Source organism: Mobula birostris, chromosome 22, assembly GCF_030028105.1.
Source record: "Mobula birostris isolate sMobBir1 chromosome 22, sMobBir1.hap1, whole genome shotgun sequence".
Taxonomy (NCBI): domain Eukaryota; kingdom Metazoa; phylum Chordata; class Chondrichthyes; order Myliobatiformes; family Myliobatidae; genus Mobula; species Mobula birostris.
Window position 1 is genome coordinate 4902190 of NC_092391.1, and position 19791 is coordinate 4921980.

The following is a 19791-nucleotide window of genomic DNA, read 5'->3' on the forward strand; positions in this document are numbered from 1 at the left end:
TTAAATTGGTTCTGAACCAAGGTGACATTGAATTACTGACCTCCTCATTAAGTTGGCAACAGCTTTCAAAACAACGAATTGACACAAGTTTGTTTTCAAACCACATCCTTCTAGCGTGCAGCAGTGTCAACAGTTTGCTGTGTAGAAGAAAGTTGTAGGCGAGCAGAACAGGTTTGGTCTTCAGTTGTGACACAATCTAGTTTACGGACCAGATGGAGATTTGACCTAAGGTTCGGGAATTGTGTTAGCGAGATTTCTAACAATAGGTTCAATAGGTACATTTAATGTCAGAGAAATGTAGACAATATACATCCTGAAATTCTTTTTCTTCGCAAACATGCACGAAAGCAGAGGAGTGCCCCACAGAATGAATGACAGTTAAACATTAGAACCCCAAAGCCCCCCCAGCTCCCCCTCCCACACACAAGCAGCAGCAAGGCACCAACCCCCCTCTTCCCCCACCAGCAAAAAAGTTTTGGCACCCTCCACCAAGCCCTCAAGTGTGCAGCAAAGCATCAATAAAGGCACAGACTTGCAGTACCCCAAAGACTACTCATTCACCCAGTAATTCGACATACCACAGACTCTCTCTCCCTAATAAAGGACAAAGAGGTGTCCCCATTTCACAGCAAGAGGGGAGGAATAACAGAGAACTCGCTGATTTATGGTGTTAAAAGTCTGTTGCGTTGCTTTTTTCTGAACTCTATGCTCAGAGAGTCGGCCCCAGGGCTCAGGTCTCTGAGCACACAGCCAGCAGCTATCCCACTGCTCCCGATGTTTCATGTTCTTCCGCGACGCCGCAGTCAGGGGCACCGGCCTTGAATCAGCCCGTCTCCAGAACCATGAAAATCCGGCACCCTGAAGCCTTCCGGGCTGCGTCGTTGGGATACCAAAAAGTGGCTGGTCATGAGGCCCTGAGAGCGTTCCCATTCCCGCAAAGAACCGAACTCAGAGTGTAACTCCAGGCAGTGTCCTCAAAAGAACCTTGAAAAAGGAAAAAAAGAGATATCAAAGATAGAAATAAAGCTGTTTCTGAAGATGCAAGCGAAGGAGTTGCCGTTTAGCGCCATCTCGACTTTGCTCCACCTTACATTAATAACAGTCTAAGACTAGCGATCACCTTATCTCAGCTGTAATACTCCAGAGATTAATGCCTTTCCAAAATTTCCTCTCTACAGCAGAGCTGGGGTATTTACTATTTTGTATATCTTCCCTGCCCTCCCCGCATCCACAGGGGTGAGGCAGATAAACAGAATAAGACCAAAGAGCATGGTGGGTCTGAAACTGCTTGCCGGACATTCTTCCTCCATGTGACGGGAGGTGAAAATGTGAAGGCCACATCATGAGCAGCTTCCCCCATGTGCCGTCTTCTTGCTTTTAGGCTGACTTAATGTGGTGGTTGTCCATCACGTCCAACGATGACAGGAAACCAGTGCCGGAACGTTTTTAAATTGGAAAAGCCACTGCACTGGGACAGGTCCACTCTCTCAACCTCAGAAGTTCAGGTCCAGTGGTACGAACAAGCGTCACAAACTGCAGTCTTCCTTGGCTGCAGTGGATGACCATGATGTCTTCTGTGCCTTGTCATGCCCTTGGCTCTCCACAGAGTCCTGGCCGTTGGATCTCTCTGTAGATCTCTTCCGCCCAGTCTGCTGGAGCCGACTTCACATGTTGGGCCGGGTATGTCCCTGTCTCACTGGGGTATGAGGCTGCTGGCTACCCTCACCTGGTTTAGCCCACCTGTTGAAGTGATGTACCAGGTTGGGGCTGCTGTAACGTGCAAGCAGCTACTTGCAGCCACAGGCCAGAGCTGAGTGCCTGGTGGGGACCAAAGGTGAATGAACTGTCCCAGAATGGACATGACAAGCCCCTTCACCAGAGGTGCTACCCCTCCCTGAACCTCCCATACACTCCATTGGGTTCAGAACCAAAGTTTATTAACATTTTTTGGACCAACCCAGATCTTATTTTGGATGTTGGAAACTTCAAATTGGCCAGCTTTCTTTTGAGTGCATACCAGCTTCTTTCTAAGTCTGTTATTTTTCACCCATGATAAGATCTCATCAGTTTTAAAATCCTTGAATAGATGTAAACAACAGCTTTAAACGAGTGTGATTTATTTTCAAAATTGAAAAGAAGACAGGGCAAACTCTGATTAACCAGATAAGGTTGAAATTTATATCGAGTAAAATATATCTGCCTCAAAGCTTACAGGGAGATGGTGTATGAGTGGGGTTGAGAGGGAAAATAAATCAGCCATGGTGGAATGGCAGAGCAGATTCGATGGGCTGAATGGCCTGATTCTGTTCCTATTTTGTCCTATGGTCCTGTAATCTTATATCTAAAATACATCCATGAGAATCAGAATCTGAATCAGGCTTACTATCACTGACATATGTCAAGAAACTCGTTGCTTTGGGGCAGCAGTACAGTGTGATATGTAAGAATTACTATCAATTACCTTAAGAAATAATGAAGAATAAGCAGTGCAAAATGAATCTCAGGGTTGTATGTGGTGATATATATGTACTTTGATAATAAATTTACTTTGAACTTTGAAATCAGAACCTTCTCACCTGGAGATCAGTGTTCCCAAGGAGTCAAGAAGGCCGAAGAAAATCCCTAAATGTTCCCATTCCCAAAAGAATGTTTTTTTCCCCCTAATGATAGAGGTAGCTGTTGGTTAAGTTTCAGTTTGAATGTCAAGTGGAACACCAGATGGCTGTGGTGACACGGAAGTTAAATATAGTTTGATTGTTTTGGCTGTGGGGCAAAGATTCAGTGATATGGCTTGCAGTTGGTGTGAAGTTTTGTAAGTGAGATTCGCAGCAATTCTTGAAAATCAGATCAAAGAGGTTAAAGTAAATCAAAATACAGCAGATGCTGGAAACCTGAAATGAAATAGTTGAAAGTGTCGGGAATATTGAGACCCCTGGAGTGGAAGTAGATGGATCTAGCACCATAGTGCACAGCCTCAGAATACAAGGACATCTCTTTGGAACAGAGATGAGAAGAAACTTCTTCAGTCAGAGGGTGGTGAGTCTGTGGAATTCATTGCTACGGACAGCTGTGGAGGGCAAGTCACTGGGTATATTTAAAGCAGAGATTGACTGGAGAATTGATTAGTCAGGGTTTCAAAGGTTACGAGGAGAAGGCAGGAGAAAGATATTAAGAGGGATAATAAATTAGACATGATGGAACGGCAGAGAAGACTCGATGGGTTCAATGGCCTCATTCTGCTCCTGTGTCTTATGGTCTAAACGATTGACAGTGATTACCTTTAATTCTCCTGCTATGCAAAAACCTATCTAATTATGTCTTAAATCTATTTAATGAGGTATTTAATAAGGAAGGAGGGAGGAGAAGATGGCAGCGCGACGCAGCGCGTGGCTGTTCCGAATTGAAATTGATATGTGTTAACTAGGGGGCCGTGCACAATCCTGGTTTGATGGGGACAGCTGTGAGAAGGGCAGAGGAAAATCTGGAGTAACTTCTGAAATGCCCGCTTCGCTGCCGCTGCTACTGTGTGATCGAGAATCTCCAGAGGGGAAGGCCCCAAATCCTCGGCTTTGCCTATTTCCTGTTGCCGGGGCCAGGGTCGAGGTGCTCGGCAGAGATGGTGCTCGGCAGAGATGGTGCTCGGTGCTCGGTGTCGGAGAGGTGGTCGGAGGCTCGGAGTTTTTGGACGGACTCGGAGTCGGACTGTGGTCGGATGCTTCCGGGATGCTGCACCGGCAAGTTGGCGGCGCTGGAGGTTTACCGTCTGCATGAGATGATGGGACTTTCATGAGACTTTGAGATTTTTACCGTGCCGTGGTCTGTTCTTATCAAATTATGCTATTGCTTTACACTGTCGTAACTATATGTTATAATTATGTGGTTTTTGTCAGTTTTTAAGTTGGTCTGTCATGTGTTTCTGTGATATCACTCTGGAAAAACATCGTATCATTTCTTAATGCATGCATTACTAAATGACAATAAAACAGGACTGCGTGTCCTCATAATTTAATCTAATAATCTAATCCTCTACTGCAAGGAATTGAACAGATTTGCCTTTCTCTAGGAAAAGCGTTTCTCCTCATTTCCATTCTAAATGTTCTGTTTTGAAACCTAATCCAATGCTCCTAATTCTTGCCTCACAATGGGGGAATCAACTTTTTGCTTCTCTCCTATCCATTTCTGTCATAATTTCATGTTTCTTAGTCATAGTCATACTTTATTGATCCTGAGGGAAATTGGTTTTCGTTACAATTGCACCATAAATAATAAATAGTAATAGAACCATAAATAGTTAAATAGTCATATGTAAATTATGCCAGGAAATGTCCAGGACCAGCCTATCTGCTCAGGGTGTCTGACCCTCCAAGGGAGGAGTTGTAAAGTTTGATGGCCACAGGCAGGAATGACTTCCTATGACGCTCTGTGTTGCATCTCGGTGGAATGAGTCTCTGGCTGAATGTACTCCTGTGCCCAACCAGTACATTATGTAGTGGATGGGAGATATTGACCAAGATAGCATGCAACTTGGACAGCATCCTCTTTTCAGACACCACCGTCAGAGAGTCCAGTTCCATCCCCACAACATCACTGGCCTTACGAATGAGTTTGTTGATTCTGTTGGTGTCTGTTACCCTCAGCCTGCTGCCCCAGCACACAACAGCAAACATGATAACACTGGCCACCACAGACTCGTAGAACATCCTCGGCATCGTCCGGCAGATGTTAAAGGACCTCAGTCTCCTCAGGAAATAGAGATGGCTCTGACCCTTCTTGTAGACAGCCTCAGTGTTCTTTGACCAGTCCAGTTTATTGTCAGTTCGTATCCCCAGGTATTTGTAATCCTCCACCATGTCCACACTGACCCCCTGGATGGAAACAGGAGTCGCCGGTACCTAGCTCTCCTCAGGTCTACCACCAGCTCCTTAGTCTTTTTCACATCTTCTTGAGGACACCCTCAAAAGGTGGTGCCTCATTAAGACCCCTGTCACCCCGGACCCGCCCTCTTCTCATTGCTACCATCAGAGAGGAGGTAGAGGAGCCTGAAGACACACACTCAACACTTCAGAAACAGCTTCTTCCCCTCTGCCATCAGATTTCTGAATGGGCAATGAGGCTATGACCACTACCACTTTTTTTTTAGTTTTGCACTATTTATCTGTTTTTATACAGTATGTACTTATTGTAATTTATAGTTCTTAAAAATTATTATGTATTACCATAAGACCATAAGATATAGGAGCAGAAGTACGCCATTCGGCCCATCAAGTCTGCAATCATGGGCTGATCCAATTCTTCAAGTCACCCCCACTCCCCTGCCTTCTCCATTACAATGTACTGCTGCCGCAAAACAACAAATTTCACGGCATATGCCCATGATATTAAACGTATTTCTGATTCTGAGAACCCCTCTCATTCTTCAGAATTCCAGCAAGTTTCATCCCAGTGACTCAATCACTCCTCAGAGGTTAACCCCTTACCTCTGGAATCACCCTGGTGATCCTCCTCTGCAGAGCCTCCAAAACCAGTATGTCTGTCCTCAGGTAAGGGTACCAGAACTGAACGTAGTACTTCAGGTGCAACCTCACCTTGGTATGTACTGTAAATAGAGCATCTCTCGAGTTATCCCATTTAATTCCACAATTTTCTACAGTTCTGTCAACATGATTTATTCTGAGGGGAACAATCACCATTTTACAAATGGCTGAGCCTTTGAGTCTGGATTTACACCTGCTTCACTGTCTACAGTTTGGGTGAAGGTAAGATCTTCAGACAAGAATTTTGAAGCAAAGAAGGACAAATATTCAGGAAACATTATATTGAATGAAAATGTAAGTTACTTTAACAGATCCTCTCCCCACGGGTTCTGCCTGTTCCACTGAGCTTTTTAAAGATTACTTATCACACGTACGTCAAAACATAGAGTGAAATGTGTTATTTGCGTCAACAACCAACTCCGTCTGCAGTTGTGCTGGGGGCAGCCTGCAAGTGTCGCTATGCTTCCAGCACACTTACAAAGCATAGCATGCCCACAACTTACTAACCCTAATTTGTACGCCTTTGGCATTTGGGAGGAACCCACAGCACTGGGAGGAAATCCATGCAGACACAAGGATAATATACAGGCAGTGGCGGAAATTGGACCTGTGTCGCTGGCGCTGTAAAGTGATGCACTAACCGCTACATTACCCTGCTTTTCCAGCAGTTTCTAATTTTGTTCCATGGAATATTTTGTGTTGGGGGAAAATATCTAATTCTAAAATTACAGGTGATGCCATTAAACAGTCAGTGAAATAATTTTAAGAGAAAGATTAAAAAAGCAATGAAATATTCATCTATGATATTCATTAACAGGGATAACCAAGGTAAAAATCGGTTCAAAGAAAGACAATGTCAAGTATTTCTACATTAATTCAAGGTTCAAAGTAAATTTATTATCAAAGTACCTATATGTCACCATATACAACCCTGTGATTCATCTTGTTGTGGTAGACTTAATAAGTCTATAGAATAATAACCATAACAGAATCAATGAACGAGTGCACCAATTTGGACGCTCAACCAGTGAGCAAAAGACTACAAGTTATGCAAGTACAAAAAAAAAGAAATAATAATAATAAATAAATAAGCAATAAATATAGAGAACATGAGATGAAGAATCCTTGAAGGTGAGGTGTGGGCACATTTCAATGATGGGGGCGAGTGAAGTTATCCCCTCTGGTTCCAGAGCCTAATTACTGGTCCTGTACCTGGTGGTACTGAGGCTCCTGTACCTCCTTCCCGATGGCAGCAGTGAGAACAGAGCATGGCCTGGGCAGTGAGGATCCCTGATGATGGATGCTGCTTTCCTGCGACAGCGTTTCATGTAGATGTGCTCAATGGTGGGGAAGGATTTACCGTGATGGATTTGGCCACGTCCTCTACCTTTTGTAGGATTAGTATTTTATATGACAAAAGTTTTACATAGAAAATGTTTAACAGTGAGGTGCTGGGTTTCTAAGATTTGGGTTTAGCTGTAAACCAGGGTATGATGGTGTAACCACAAGAGATTCAGAGAGTTGTAAAATTAGTCAGCTCTGTCATGAGCACTAGCCTCCACGGTATCCAAGACATCTTCAAGGAGTGGTGCCTCAGAAAATCAGCTTCCATCATCAAGGACCGCCAGCACCCAGGGCATGCCCTCTTCTCATTGTTACCGTCAGGTAGGAGGTACAGAAGCCTGAAGGCACACACTCAGCAATTCAGGAACAGCTTCTTCCCCTCTGCCATACGATTCCGAAATGGACATTGAACCCATTAACACTACCTCACTACTTTTTTTATTTCTGTTTTTTTAGCACTACTTAATTTAACTACTTTATATATACTGTTACGTACCCCGTAACAGGGTTGCCAAACCAGCAGAAATGGATCACTCAGTTGGAGTCTGGATTACTAGAACTAGGAAAGTTTTATTAAAGAAACAAGCAACACAGTACTCTAATCAAAAGGATAATAAATGCAACAGTTCAGCAATGATAAACACACATGTACACAGAATTAAGATAACAGGATCAATCAAGCTCTATCGTTGTCTAGGGGTAAATGACCAGTTTCAAAGTGACGCAAAGTTCAGTTCAGTTCGCAGTAATCGCTGCCGTGAGAGATGGACAGTGGAGGGAAGGAGAGAGAGAGCAAAAACGAATGAATATTCAAACGGCTTCCACACACAGACCTTCGCAGTCAGCTTTCGGGCGAGTCCTTTGTGATGTCATCTGAGGTCACCGACCGTGACCCCTCCGTTTCCAGATACGATCATTTCTCTGCGGTGAACCTGGCACCCAGGCAAGGGTGGACACACACCAGGTTCCCGCCGATCGTGCCTTTCCACCCTGTGCGTCTATGGCCTGGTCCTGCAACCGGCCTTCTAAAACTTCCCACCGACTTGTGAGGGACGCACCGCTTCCAGGGTCTCGTTACCTCGGGTGTCGTGTGTGTCTTGCCTTAGCGAACCTGTCCCTTTTTATCCCCCTGCTGGGGTATCGCCTGTCCATCACTTCAAACAGTTCAGGGTTCAAAGGGGGAGCCGCTCTTGACAGCTCTCTCCTTCCGTTACTCTCTCCCGTCCCTTCATTAACATCTCCAAATGCTGCTCCATTGTTTTCCTTATCTCTCTCTCTCCTGAAGACAGGTGGCAGACCAACTGCTGATCCCACTGGTGCCAGCACAGGACAGCTAACATCTTAATCTATGTGTATTCTTGTCACACTTCCCCCCTTTAAGGATTTTTACCGGGGTAAAAATTACAAACATGAATACATTATTTGATACACACAAATACACATCTTTATCAGCTATTTGGCTAATACAGCGAATTTGAAGTTGTCAACACCTGACAGACAGTCAGCCATCACATTTTCTGTTCCTTTTATATGTGTTATTAATAATCCCTTAGACCAGGCTCCAACTTAGCAAACTTCATAGTGGCCAAAAACACTGATGAATTGCGATCAATGTATCCTCTCATTGGGTTTCGTCCCGGACCACAATAACAAGGGTCGTCCCATTCCGACTTAGTTTTCTCTCGCAAGGGCTTAGTAGGAGGGGGAGAGGTAGTAACCGCAGAGTTATTACAAAACTTCCTACAGTGCCCCACCATCTCCAAGAGCCTTCTGAGGGCCCTCTTGTCTGTTGGGGTTGGGATGTCAGAGATAGCCCGCACTTTAGCTTGCATCGCTGCCAGCTGCCCCTGTGTCACCCCAATTCCCAGGTAAGTGACCTTCGTTTGGCCGAACTCATTTTTTTCAAGGTTCACTATCAAGCTGGCTTCAGACAGCCGTACTACATCGCCAATACACACCTCTGTGTTCGTCAGCCCTTTAGTCACTGAATTACTCATTCTATAGGGTTGGTGCTCGCTAGGCTGGCCTAGTGTAACAGACACCACCCAACTTTGCATCGCCTCGGGACAATCAAACACACGGGTGCGAGTCGTTTAATTACTTCTCCTAAAGAGTCGCTTTGTTCGGGGATTAAGGGAGAGACCTTATCAGCAGAGCTGGCCAAAACAATAGCCTTCTCCCATCTGGTCGATACCACACTCATCTTTTCAAAATGGTTTTTTTCTCTTATCAGGGGGACCCTAGCTTCATTGATTTCCGCGCTAACACTGACTAGGTTTGTTAGCATATCAAAAGCCTGTGACTGTCTCAGTTCACGTCGGTCATAATCAATAGCATCCTTCCTCCTGGGCAGCCGGTAAACCTCTTTCATGATTCCACCGTTTCCTCCAGCACCGCAGAATGTCCACCGGAGGGTACCTTGTGGGCCAGGTTAAAAATCTCATCCCCATAACTCTTTTGCACCACCCCCCATCCCTCATCTGCGGGTACGGTACTTGGTTTCCCTTTCTTCCTTAGCACTTCCTCCTCCACACAATAGCCTACTAGTTCCCTTGTTAATTCTGTGTCAGAGAGAGCTGCCTCCGCCAAAACCATCAGCCCCTCGTCTCGCTCCCGCGCCTGCACAAATTCTTTCCTGCCTAATGCTAAGTCTGTCTCAGCTCCCTCACTACACTCCTTCATTTCACTTTCTACCCCCTTCTCGTACAAGACTGGCAGAAACGTCTCAGCTAAATTTACTACCGCAGTCCCGTGATGAACCTGTGAGTCCATGGGCGGGGCCTCAATGCTGGCAGGCTGACCTGTCAATCTCACTGCTGGGAACATGATTCCCCCGGCGAGGTCATTACCGAGCAAGACTTCCACGCCTTTCATCGGTAATTCGGACCTCACCCCGATCGTGACTAATCCAGAGATCAGGTTGCTTTGTAAGTGTATCTGGTGCAAAGGGACGGCCTCTGTCCCTTCCCCAATACCTTTGACCTTGACCTCCCCAGTCTGGGTCTCTGAGCTAAACTCTAATACACTCTTCAGTCTCAGTGACTGACACGCTCCCGTGTCTCTCCAGATTCGCACTGGAACTGGTTTTAACCCCTCCTTCACTGACACCAATCTGGCCGAGATAAACCTCTCGCGCCCTTCCTGAACTTTGGCAGACCTGTCCTTCCCTAGCGGTTCGTTTACCAGCTCGATACAGCCAGTCAAAATCGCCGTTTTTCCTTTTCCCGTCTCCTTCTTTGGGGCAAAGCACCTGGACGCAAAGTGTCCGACTTTCCCGCAATTATAACAGACGACCCCAGGAGACTTCCTGCCAGACTGCTCCCTGTCTACCTTATCTTTCTCACTAGTCCCCGGCTTACTTTCTGACTTTTCTGGCGGACTCTCCCCGCCGTCCTGACTACCCTTCTGGTAGCCTTTACTCGGGGCAAACTTCATTTTATGCGTCAACGCATACTCATCCGCTAACTTAGCAGTTGCGGCTAACATGGCTGCCTCTTTCTCATCTAGGTAGGGTCTCATACCCTCAGGGACACAACCTTTAAACTGCCCAATCAGGATCAGCTGTAGCAGTCTGTCATAATCCCCCTCTACCCCTTCGAGGCGCACCAACGCTCACAATATGTCTGCATCTCACGGGCAAACTCTAAATACGTGCGGTCCCACTGCTTCCTCGCATTCCAGAACCTCTGCCGGTATGCCTCCGGGACCAACTCATAAATCCTGAGGATGGCCTCTTTCACCACCTCATACATCTGGGCATCTTCCGTGGACAAAGCTGAGTAAGCTTCTTGGGTTTTCCCTTTCAAAACATTCTGAAGCAAAACAGCCCACTTATCCCTCAGCCAGTCCTGACTTGTAGCAACTTTTTCGAAATGGAGAAAGTACCGATCCACGTCGGTGTCGTCAAATGGGGGAACCAGCCTAACCTCCTGGGTCGCCCGGAACCCTCCACCTTGGTTCGGCACGGGCCCCTGCTCTGCCCTTATCCTTAACTTCTCCAGCTCAAATTCCCTTTCCCTCTGCCTCTCTCTCTCTTCTCGCTCCCATTGCCTCTCTTTCTCTTCTCGCTCCAACTGTCTGTCCCTCTCTTTCTCTTCTCGCTCCAACTGTCTGTCCCTCTCTTTCTCTTCTCGCTCCAACTGCCATACCTGGAACTCGTGCTCGAGTCTCAGTTTTTCAAGCTGCACCTGTACCGCGTCTCCAGCAGGTTTTTCAATAGACACCACCTCCAGCTCCCTTTGGGGAAACACACCTTCAGATACATAGTGCTCTACGATAGCTCTGTGTATCTCCTCTCTCCTCATTGTTGACTTCCCCTTAGTAAGATTCAACCGTTTGGCCACAGCTACCAATTCCAATTTCCTGGCATCCTCTAATGCCTCCAAGGTTGGCGCCTTTATAAATTCCTCAGCCTCCATTTCTGCTGTTTGTCTTTTCTTTCTTTCGGGAATTTTGACCAAATCAATTTACTCCGTCCCAAATTTAGCGTTCAAAATCGCGGACGAGAACCCCACTTATGTTACGTACCCTGTAACTGGGTTGCCAAACCAGCAGAAATGGATCACTCAGTTGGAGTTTGGATTACTAGAACTAAGAAAGTTTTATTAAAGAAACAAACAACACAGTACTCTAATCAAAAGGATAATAAATGCAACAGTTCAACAATGATAAACACACATGTACACAGAATTAAGATAACAGGATCAATCAAGCTCTATTGTTGTCTAGGGGTAAATGACCAGTTTCAAAGTGACGCAAGGTTCAGTTCAATTTAGTTCAGTTCAGTTCGCAGACAGTGGAGGGAAGGAGAGAGAGAGCAAAAACGAATGAAAATTCAAACGGCTTCCACACACAGACCTTTGCAGTCAGCTTTCGGGCGAGTCCTTTGTGATGTCATCTGAGGTCACCGACCGTGACCCCTCCGTTTCCAGATACGATCGTTTCTCTGCGGTGAACCCGGCACCCAGGCAAGGGTGGACACACACCAGGTTCCCGCCGATCGTGCCTTTCCACCCTGTGTGTCTATGGCCTGGTCCTGCAACCGGCCTTCTAAAACTTCCCACCGACTTGTGAGAGACACACCGCTTCCAGGGTCTTGTTACCTCGGGTGTCGTGTGTGTCTTGCCTTAGCGAACCTGTCCCTTTTTATCCCCCTGCTGGGGTATCGCCTGTCCATCACTTCAAACAGTTCAGGGTTCAAAGGGGGAGCCGCTCTTGACAGCTCTCTCCTTCCGTTACTCTCTCCCGTCCATTCATTAACATCTCCAAATGCTGCTCCATTGTTTTCCTTATCTCTCTCTCTCCTGAAGACAGGTGGCAGACCAACTGCTGATCCCACTGGTGCCAGCACAGGACAGCTAACATCTTAATCTATGTGTATTCTTGTCACAATACTTATTGCAATTCAGATTTTTTCCTATATTCATCATATATTGCATTGTACTGCTGCCGCTAAGTTAACAAATTTCATGCCGGTGATATTAAACCTGATTCTGATTCTGAGGTGCTGGAAATCCAGAGCAACGCACACAAAATGCTGGAGAAACTCAGCAGGTCAGGCAGCATCTATGGAAAGGAATAAACAGTCAATGTTTCAGGCCGAGACCCTTCATCAGGACTGGAAAGGAAGGGGGAAGACGTCAGAATAAGATTGTGTAGCGAGGGGAAAGAGTGCAAGCTAGAAGATGATAAGTGAGGCTCGTGATGGTGTAACACTGGTTATTGCTAGAGACAGCTGTCAAATTTTGCCACAGATATTGTACGATGCTGAAACTGAATGAAACAATTTAACATCTGAAGTGGGGATTGAACCCATGGTCTTGTGCTTCTGAGTCATCACTGAGAGAGAGTGACAGCAGGAGTCATCCTGTTGGACTCCAGTGCAGATGCCTCCCCTGAAGTACTCCTCCAAGGATGCTGGGGCACGGACGCACCCTGAAAGAGGGGCAGGTAGTCAGCTCAGAAAGAACCCTCAACTACCCGCCAGCTGGGCCCATGACCAAACAGACGAGAAGTAATATCACGAAGGAACCCACCCACCCTGCTCATGAACTGTTTCTCCCACTCCCATCAGGGAGGAGGTTTGTAGCATCCACACCAGGACCACCAGGCTCAAAAATAGTTACTTTGCCCAAGCAGTAAGGCTGATCAGCACCTCCACTAACCAACACATCCCCAACTACCACTACTTTACCATTTCCTGTCAGTCACCTTATGTACGGACACTCCTGTGCCTAGTGTCACTTTGTGGACATACAATTAATCTATGTATATAAGCTATCTTTTGTATTTATATTTATTGTGTTTTATTATTGTGTTCTTTATCTTATTGTGTTTTTTTGTGCTGCATCTGATCCGGAGTAATAATTATTTTGTTCTCCTTTACACTTGTGTACTGGAAATGACATTAAACAATCTTGTACCTTGGATCCCCCCCGATTTCCCCCGAGCAATCCACCCCCAAACCACACTGCCGACCAAAGATCAGGATCATGGAGAGAGGTGGCATTGAAGTCAAGTGCCTTTGGACTGACATTGGTTGGAGGATACTGCACTGTGGTAGCTACTGCTTTATAAGTGGGACATTAAACTGACCACCTGCTGGCTCAGGGAGTGAGGCATGAACAGTCCTGCAGAGATGTTTCAAAGGAAAGCACTTCAGTTATTCCCATTGTTCTGCCCAACATTTTCCACTGCAACATCTGAATCACGTTTATTATCACTGTCAATACACCCAGTGGCCACTTTATTTGTTAACTCATGTATGCTATAGAGTGGCCACTGAGTGTATGTTCATGGTCTTCTGCTGCAGTAGCCCATCCACTTCAAGGTTTGAGTGTTGTGCGTTCAGAGATGCTCTTCTGTCATCACTGTTGTAATGTGTGGTTACTTGTTACTGTCACCTTCCTGTCAGCTTGATCCAGTCTGGACATTCTCCTCTGACCTCCCTCATTAACACCACAGACCTGCACTCAATGGATGTTTTTTTTGTTTTTCACACCATTCTCTCTAAACTCTAGAGACTGTTGTACGTGAAAATCCCAGGAGATCAGCAGTTCCTGAGATACTCAAACCACCCCGTCTGGCACCAACAATCGTTCCACTGTCAAAGTCACTCAGATCACATTTCTTCACCCATTCTGATGACTGGTCTGAACAACAACTGAACCTCTTGACCATGTCCGCATGTTTTTATACATTGAGTTGCTGCCACATGATTGGCTGATTAGATATTTGCATGTACAAGAAGGTGTACCTAATGGAGTGTACGTGTCACCTCTGGGGATTACAGAGAGGATTCTTCGCTGGATTACTCAAGTTCTGGTGTTTCTGGATAACTTTAATCAATAAATGTCTCCATGTCTGAGTGCATAACAATGAAATGTCACTGATAGTCATAGTCATAGTCATACTTTATTGATCCCGGGGGAAATTGGTTTTAGTTACAGTTGCACCATAAATAATTAAATATTAATAGAACCATAAATAGTTAAATAGTCATATGTAAATTATGCCAGGAAATGTCCAGGACCAGCCTATTGGCTCAGGGTGTCTGACCCTCCAAGGGAGGAGTTGTAAAGTTTGATGGCCACAGGCAGGAATGACTTCCTATGATGCTCTGTGTTGCATCTCGGTGGAATGAGTCTCTGGCTGAATGTACTCCTGTGCCCACCCAGTACATTATGTAGTGGATGGCAGACATTGTCCAAGATGGCATGCAACTTGGACAGCATCCTCTTTTCAGACACCACCGTCAGCGAGTCCAGTTCCAAGCCCACAACATCACTGGCCTTACGGATGAGTTTGTTGATACTGTTGGTGTCTACTACCCTCAGCCTGCTGCCCCAGCACACAATACCAAACATGATCGTACTGGCCACCACCGACTCGTAGAACATCCTCAGCATCGTCCGGCAGATGTTAAAGGACCTCAGTCTCCTCAGGAAATAGAGACGGCTCTGACCCTTGTAGACAGCCTCAGTGTTCTTTGACCAGTCCAGTTTATTGTCAATTCATAACCCCAGGTATTTGTAATCCTCCACCATGTCCACACTGACCCCCTGGATGGAAACAGGAGTCGCCGGTACCTAGCTCTCCTCAGGTCTACCACCAGCTCCTTAGTCTTTTTCACATTAAGCTGCAGATAATTCTGCTCACACCATGTGACAAAGTTTCCTATCGTGGCCCTGTACTCAGCCTCATCTCCCTTGCTGATGCATCCAACTATGGCAGAGTCATCAGAAAACTTCTGAAGATGACAAGACTCTGTGCAGTAAAGCTTGCATATGGAACAGATATTTGATATCTTTGCTGATGTAACAGGGTGAAATGATTACCACAGGAAGATCATGACATTATGTTGTGTCTGTTGTTACTTTATCTCCAATATTTGCATAGTTGTGATATTTTTACAGATAGATCACATTGTTGAGACCTCAGACTCGCTGTTTGAGGTCGCTGTTTCTCTTCTGACCCGTGCTGATTCAGAATCTTTGTCATTCAGTACAAAACTAGAATTCAATATTGAGTGTCAAGTTTTCCAGCCTTGGGTAATTCCTTTAGAGACCCTTACTCAGGAAACAAAGGTGAGTCCTGATGCATCACAGCCAACCTGGTATGGAAACACCAAGGCATTTGAACAGGAAATCCTACAAAAAGTAACGGATACAGCCCAGTCCGTCACAGGTAAAGCCCTCCCCACCATTGAGCACATCTACTTGGAGTGCTGTTGCAGGAAAGCAGCATCCATCATCAAGTCATTTTCTCCTCTCACTGCTGCCATCAGGAAGGAGGTACAGGACCCTCAGGCCTCACATTAGCAAATTCAGGAACAGTTATTACCCTTCAACCATCAGGCTCCTGAACCAGAGGGGATAACTTCACTCACCCCAACACTGAGATCCCAACTGATTCCATAACCTATGGGCTCACTTTCAAGGAGGGGAATTAACAGTCAGACTGAAAATGTTGACGGTTTATTTCCCTCCATAGATGCTGCCTGACCTGTTGAGTTCCTCCAGCATTGTGTGTGCATAGTTCTGGGTTTCCAGCATCTGCAGGACTTGTAGTCACTCCTTTCTCTGTCAGTACCAGAACAGGCTATTTCTGCTGTAAATCACCTGCCTGTGAATTAAGCTTGTGTTTTCTCTCAGTATCAGAATCAGGTTTAACACCACTGGTATATGTTGTGAATTTTGTTGTTTTGTGGCAGCAGTACATTGCAATACATAATAATTTAAAATTATAAATTACAATAAGACACATATATAAAAAGTTAAATTAAGTAGTGCAAAAAAAGATGGAAAAAATAGTGAAATAGTGTACTTGGGTTCATTGTCCATTCAGAAACCTGATGGCGGAGGGGAAGAAACTGCTCTTGAAAAATACTGAAATTTTTTTTCAGCCGCTCCGAATTGATATCGTATTTGTGAAGTAGGACGTCGTACACAATCCTGATTTGATGGAGACAGCCGTGAGAAGCACGGAGGAACATCTGGAGAAACTTCTGAAATGCCTGCTTCGCTGCCGCAGCTACTGTGTGATTGAGAATCTCCGGAGGGGAAGGCCCCAAATCCTCGGCTTTCCCTATTGCCTGTTGCCGGGGCCGGAGTCAAAACGCTCGGCAGAGATGGTGCTCGGTGTCGGAGGCTCGACGTTTTCAGACGGACTCAGAGTCGGACTGTGGTCGGGTGCTTCCAGGATGCTGCATCAGCAAGTTTGCGGCGCTGGAAGCTCAGGGCAGAGAGAGTTTCTCCCTTCTACCGTCTGCATGAGATGTTGGGACTGTCGAGAGACTTTGAGACTTTTTTTTTACCATGCCCATGGTCTGTTCTTCCATCAAATTATGGTATTGCTTGCACTGTTGTAACTATATGTTATAATTATGTGGTTTTTGTCAGTTTTGCCCATCCCCCACGAGTCATCTGTTGTCGGCCCCCAACCAACACATATTCCACTCTCCCCTCCTACCCCTCCTCACAGTCCCCCACCCTGCTCTCATGACTATACCCCTTCCCCACACAAAACCACCATGGTGGGCTTCACAGCTGAACAGGTGAGAAGACAGCTGAAATGTCTCAACCCAAGCAAGGCTGCAGGACCGGATGGTGTCAGTACCAGGGTGCTCAAAGCCTGTGCCCCTCAGCTATGTGGAGTACTTTGCCATGTCTTCAACTTGAGCCTGAGGCTCCAGAGGGTTCCTGTGCTGTGGAAGACGTCCTGCCTCGTCCCTGTGCCGAAGTCGCCGCGCCCCAGCGGCCTCAATGACGACAGACCGGTGGCATTGACCTCCCACATCATGAAGACCCTGGAGAGACTTGTTCTGGGGCTGCTCCGGCCTATGGTCAGGCCACACTTAGATCCCCTCCAGTTCGCCTACCAGCCCCGACTAGGAGTTGAGGATGCCATCGTCTACCTGCTGAACCATGTCTACGCCCAGCTGGACAAGCCAGCGAGCATTGTGAGGGTCATGTTTTTTGACTTCTCCAGTGCGTTCAACACCATCTGCCCTGTTCTGCTGGGGGAGAAGCGGACAGCGATGCAGGTGGATGCTTTCCTGGTGTCATGGATTCTTGATTACCTGACTGGCAGACCGCAGTACATGTTCTTGCAACACTGTGTGTTCGACAGAGTGATCAGCAGCACTGGGGCTCCACAGGGCACTGTCTTGTCTCCCTTTCTCTTCACCATTTACATCTCGGACTTCAACTACTGCACAGAGTCTTGTCATCTTCAGAAGTTTTCTGATGACTCTGCCATAGTTGGATGTATCAACAAGGGAGATGAGGCTGAGTACAGGGCTACGGTAGGAAACTTTGTCACATGGTGTGAGCAGAATTATCTGCAGCTTAATGTGAAAAAGACTAAGGAGCTGGTGGTAGACCTGAGGAGCGCTAAGGTACCAGCGACCCCTGTTTCCATCCAGGGAGTCAGTGTGGACATGGTGGAGGATTACAAATACCTGGGGATATGAATTGACAATAAACTGGACTGGTCAAAGAACACTGAGGCTGTCTACAAGAAGGGTGAGAGACATCTCTATTTCCTGAGGAGACTGAGGTCCTTTAACATCTGCCAGACGATGCTGAGGATGTTCTACAAGTCGGTGGTGGCCAGTGCGATCATGTTTGCTGTTGTGTGCTGGGGCAGCAGGCTGAGGGTAGCAGACACCAACAGAATCAACAAACTCATTCATAAGGCCAGTGACGTTGTGGGGATGGAACTGGACTCTCTGACGGTGGTGTCTGAAAAGAGGATGCTGTCCAAGTTGCATGTCATCTTGGACAATGTCTCCCATCCACTACATAATGTACTGGGTGGGCACAGGACTACATTCAGCCAGAGACTCATTCCACCGAGATGCAACACAGACCGTCATAGGAAGTCATTCCTGCCTGTGGCCATCAAACTTTACAACTCCTCCCTTGGAGGGTCAGACACCCTGAGCCAATAGGCTGGCCCTGGACTTATTTCCTGGCCTCTGTGTAGGCTTTTCTGTTCAAGGACATTGGTGTTTCTATACCAGGCTATGATGCAACCACTCTGTATACTCTCTGCCATGCATCTCCAGAAATTTGTTAAAGTTTTGTCTGACATTCAAAATCATCTTAAGCTTCTAAGAAAGTAGAGGTGCTACCTTTGTAATTGCTGGACTTCAGACAGATCCTCTGAAATACTAATGCCAAGGAATTTAAAGTTGCTGTTGCTCACCTCCTCTAATCCCCTGATGAGTACAGGCTCATGGACCTCTGGTTTCCTCTTCCCGAAGTTCATAATTAGCTCCTTAGTCTTGCTGAGATTCAGTGAGGGGTTGTTGTTGTGGCACCACTCAGTCAATATTCAATCCCCCCCCTATATCCTGCTTCCTCACCACCTTTGGATCGGCCAACAACATTGGTGTCGTCAACAAACTTGGATACTGCATTGGAGCTGTGCTTAGGCACACAGCCGTCAGTGTAAAGTGAGTAGAGCAGGGGGCTAAGCACACAGTCTTGAGGCACACCTGTGCTGATGGAGATTGTGGAGGATTGCGCCTGTAGCTTGAGTTGAGCCTTACTCTGGCAGTGGAGCTGAGGACAGTGAGTCAGTGATGAGGAATTGAAATGTTGGACAAATGGAAGCCCGGGATGATCTGGTGGGTGGCAGCCCCTTTAAGATCTGGCTACTCGGAGGATCGATCCCCCTCAGAGGGGGCCTGCCGGCGGCGTGCGCATGCGCTCCCGTAGGGGCGGGGTTATGGTGGCGATGGCACATGCGCAGTGCAGGGTCGTGGCGGGGCCGGTGTTGACAGTGGCGGCCGGGAAGCGAATGACGTCGCGGCGCGGCTGCGGGCCCTGAGCGGCGGGCCGGGCTCCTCGCTATCGCTCGGTGGCCCCTCCCGCAGCGCCCAGGTGAGCTCAGCGACACCTGAGGGTGTGAAGGGAGATGGGCGGGGGCGGAGGACCGGGCTGGCGAAGCCGTGCGCCCCCAAGAAGACCCGGCTCTGCTTGGTCCTGGGCGCCGTGATTGTGTTGCAGGACACGAGAGAGAGTACTAGTCGCCGATGATTCTTATTCCCGCCCCCCCCTCCCGGGAAAGGACGAGGCCGCCTACTCCCCTCGGTAACGGGGACCGGCGGTGAGTTAGAGTGCCGGGCCCGGCGGCTCTGGGCCCTCGCCGCGCACGCGCACTGTTCGCCGGGACTGCAGCCCCCTCGTTGCAAATGTTGGGCAACTCACCGTGACCCTGTAGCAAAGTGTACGCAACCGAGTCCGTTGCATTATAACCTCCGGCACTTCGTGCAAATGTCCGTGCAGCTTGGGTGAAAATAATGTGCCTGCGCCGCGCGACAACGGTGTGCAAAGCTCTGCAATCCCCACCTTTGTTTTTTTTTTCGCAGATAAAACAACCCACCGTGCTTTGCCTTATCTTTTGA

At 47.0% G+C, this 19791-nt stretch overlaps 1 protein-coding gene and 1 long non-coding RNA gene across 5 annotated transcripts in view; one reads left to right on the plus strand and one right to left on the minus strand.

Annotated features, from left to right (window-relative positions):
• Nucleotides 1-483: 483 nt before the first annotated feature.
• LOC140186118 (uncharacterized) lies at nt 484-19071 on the minus strand. The gene is made up of 3 exons (XR_011882786.1): nt 18588-19071; nt 5478-5596; nt 484-984 (listed from the first exon to the last, which is right to left on the minus strand). It is a non-coding gene; the product is annotated as an uncharacterized lncRNA (long non-coding RNA).
• A 107-nt stretch (nt 19072-19178) lies between these two features.
• LOC140186475 (rab GTPase-activating protein 1) overlaps nt 19179-19791 on the plus strand; it is a 250738-nt gene continuing 250125 nt past the window's right edge. Inside the window, exon 1 of one of the 4 annotated variants that reach the window (XM_072240791.1) lies at nt 19179-19267. The gene's annotated coding sequence lies outside the window, so the exon portion shown is untranslated. Of the gene's footprint in view, nt 19268-19312; nt 19494-19791 lie in introns of those variants that run through there. The other 3 variants (XM_072240793.1, XM_072240794.1, XM_072240792.1) reach the window with 3 other exon arrangements.